Raw genomic sequence first — 4,066 nt, 5'->3', positions numbered from 1 at the left:
GGAAATTAACTACATTAATCCCAGGACACTAGAGCTAACTCAGTATAGTTTTTTTTTAATTTATAAGGGAGCTTACTCCGTATTAATATGATACATAATGAAAACATCAGCAGCATGCAAAAAAAAAAAATTAAAAAACATATTCCAGACATACACATACATCATACACTTCCTATTTCAAAATCTGTTAATCTGGTGTTATCTTGTACAGAGCAAGGATGAAATAGGGCTGCGAGTTGAGAAGGCAGGCTCTTGATTGCAGCAGATGTATCATTTTCAGGGATAACAGAAGCACAATGCCCACATACTATAAAAAACTAATTGTACGTCGTCTGTGGAAAGACGAGTAAAATAGAGAACGTGCAGCACAGACAAGGTGCTTGAGTAGATGTATGTCTCCCTTATCGAGGGAAAAGAAAGAGAACGAACTCTATTGAGAAACAACTTTTTTATCCTAAAACTGCACAAAGGGAGACTAGGACTTTCTCTATCATTTGCACGACATATGACACATGAAAATTAAATTTCCATCTAATTTCTGCTGTTATAGTTTATAGTTTCTTTCTTTTTATGAGTAGGTCGAGTTCTATCTTTGTGCTGTGTGAAATAAACTTTACAATTTCAAATATATATATATATATATATATATATATATATATATAAATTATTTTTACAATATTACTTATAATTATACGACTACTAATTAATGTATATTCACGAAAAAATATACATCTTAAATATCAAATATAATATCATTTATACTTATATATTTATTATATTAATTTGTAAGTTTTGATAATTATTTAATTTAATCTAACTGTGTAATTATACTTGTGCAACCAAACAGTAAACTTGTAATTACACTGTAATTACACTATGACAAACAAACATGTCGTAATTACACAATTGTGTAATTACTAGGTTGTGTAATTACTACCCTAGTAATTACACCAATTCCAATTACAGGGTGGCTTTCCAAACAAACTCTAAAAATTGGACTTTTGGCGTAGAAAAGAGCTTGATATTTAAGTGAAGAAAAGTAGGAAAAAAATCGTGCGCCATCTTACCTTTGGTGATTTCTTGGTTATTACAAAAAAAATAGAAAAGGAGAAAAATCTTCTTACAAATTAGTCAAGTACTTATCTAGATAAGAGATAAGATATCTGAACTTGAATCCTCTTTTGTAATCTTTTTGGATTTGGTTAACCACTTGATGAAAAATGAATTCTAGTTTAAGTTCTGCACAAAAAAATCCTAAGACAATAACTTTTTTTTTTTACCTATTTTTTAATTGACCGTTTTAAGACTTCAATTAAACACCATGATTGCTAAATTGCAATATTTAAGTATTATGATTGGATCTGCAAGCTAAGTGATGAGGACTTTTCAACAGTCAACTTTTCACTTAAATTTTGCATTAAAATCAATTGTCTATGGTTTCTTGCTTCAATAAACAAAATTAAGCTTCAAGTAGAATATTTGAATATGGATTTATTTGCACGCTATATTTCTTTGATCAAGAAAATATTTTACTAATAGGTACATATTACAAAGTGATGTTCGGTTGTCCTTTTCTAAACAAAATAGCTATCATATTAATTCCCATCAAGGTTCGGGAATTAAGTATTTTGTGAAGTGTAATCGTCCAATATTTTTGTGAACATATCTCGAGATTACATCTCAACGTTTCAGATGATGTGACCTTTATCCAAAATTGATCGAACTATAAGCATAAATTGCAAGAACAAATAATAAGAAGGCACTAGGAGGGGTAAAGGTAGGTCTAAGAAGTATTGGGGAGAGGTAATTAGAAAAGATATCGCACATCTTTAGCCTACCGAGGACATGACGTTGGACATGAAGGTGTGGAGGTTGAGAATTAGAGTTGAAGGATAGTAGGTAGTCGAGCGTATTAACTTTCTGTATTAGTAGTACTATTAATTTCTGATAGATTATGTGCCTTTTGTATTTTGATGATTTAACAAACTTCATATGAGAACCAGATAGGGAACCTGTTACACAACCTCAATGTGCTCAGAACAACAAGTCACATGTCTGGCACAAGTTCCAACATGATCAGTCAAAGAAACGGCAGAGGGAACAGATGGCTATTAGTTCCTCCGATGACAGTGTAGACAATAAATTTACGTCGAGAAAATAAAATCAATACCGAAAAATATCGCAACAATCATAGTATTTTTATTTCAAATATTTGAGTGTACAATCTCTATGATTTCTCTGATTCTACTTTTCGATAGTAAATAAATTCAAGGGCTTTTGAGCTTGATCTTGAATTTATGTTTGTTGCCATGAACGAGGATCTTGTTCTTGAGCTTGAGCTTGATTGCTTGGACTTGAACTTGATTTGGTCTTCGTTCTTGAGCTTGAACTTGATTTGTTCTTCATTCTTGAGCTTGAACTTGATTTCTTGAACTTGAACTTGAAGCTTGAAACTTGTAGAGGAATTTGCAGCGTTTGATCCACGAGCTCTTTCTTGCTTCTTGTTATAACTTCTGATGTCTTTTCTGAGTTATGAAGACCCCTATTTATAGTTGTGGAAGGGAAGAGTTATGATAAGAACAAACTCTTTCCGACCAATCAAATTGAAGTGTGACATGGCCGCATTTGATTGGCCAGAACATGTCACTTGCACACGTGGCGCGATTTCATTGGCCTTTTAATGTGACTGGGCATGCCTTGTCATTTTGACACGTGGCATGATCCCATTGGTTCTTCCCTTTGACTTGGCGTGCCACGTCATTTGACACGTGGCACCAAACTGGGCCTCTAGGAAGATGTCATCTTGGGCTTAGTGAAGTGGGCTCATCACTTTAGCCCAGTTAAATGGGCTAGCCCAATGGATTAAGGTATTTATTTAATCCATATGTATTTGGACTTTTAAAATTAATTCAATTATATTAGCCCGTAGTATTTATTTGGACCAATATATCTTGAATTTAAAATATAGCCCAAATTATTTTATTAAATTTAAATTCAATAAATTTTGCATGCCTACAGACAGTACAAGTCAACTCCCTACAACTGTTAAAGTCGCTACACTATTTCTCTGCACATGCAACAATGCAGCAGTCACTTTATGGAACATGCCTTGTACCGGATACTTGCTTGCATCATCCCAATGACCTCACTTATATATTACCAACACGAGGCAAGAGAAAATACATACTTGCAAAATCCTAAATCATTAAGTCTCTCTCTCAAGTGTGTTGCCGCCTTTCATTGACTCCAAGGCTTGAAGAACAAAGTAGCAACAGAACAAAGGACCAGATTCCAGCACTGAGTTTATCATATGTCCTTAGTATTGTTGTATCTTTGTTAGTATTATTTATTTGTAATTCCTTCTCAGCTTAGTTGAAGCATTCTGTAGGACATTGTCTGTAGACCCATAAACCTTGTGTTTGTGTTTGTGCTTGGCTAAAGTTAGTCAAAGTGGTGAGCTTTGTAATAGAGTTATTACAAAGAAGCTTGCAATAAAGTTGTTGCAAGTAGGTGAGGGATTAAGAGGTTAATTCCTATATTACAATAGGTTGTAATCTAAAGTTTGTCCAGTTAGTGAAGTTGAAATCCTAGGAGTGTAGGTCGTGGTTTTTAATCCATGAGCTGGGAGTTTCCACGTAAAACACTACTGTGTCGTTTACTTAATATTGTGTGTGTGTTCTGTGGGAACCGATAGAGAACCACGTTCTCTATATAGTTTGATGGACTCTTAGTTTTCATCAATTGGTATCAGATCAGGTTCTTTCTATAAGGCTAACACCTAGAAAGGATCCACATGGCTGCTCCACCAAACTTTGAAGAAGGTCAATCAACCTATAGACCACCAAGATTCAATGGACAATACTACGGATGGTGGAAGACAAGGATGCTTCATTTTATCATGGTTGAAGATTCAGAGCTTTGGGATATCATCTGCGATGGACCCTTCATCCCTTTGAAGACCATTGGCGAGCTAGCAGTGACAGTTCCAAGGACAAGGAAGGAGCACAACAAAGCCGACCGCAAAGCTATAGAGAAAAACTTTCGAGCAAAGAAAATTCTCGTCTGT

Source organism: Nicotiana attenuata, chromosome 11, assembly GCF_001879085.1.
Source record: "Nicotiana attenuata strain UT chromosome 11, NIATTr2, whole genome shotgun sequence".
NCBI lineage: Eukaryota > Viridiplantae > Streptophyta > Magnoliopsida > Solanales > Solanaceae > Nicotiana > Nicotiana attenuata.
Note: the sequence above shows the minus strand (reverse complement) of the source record.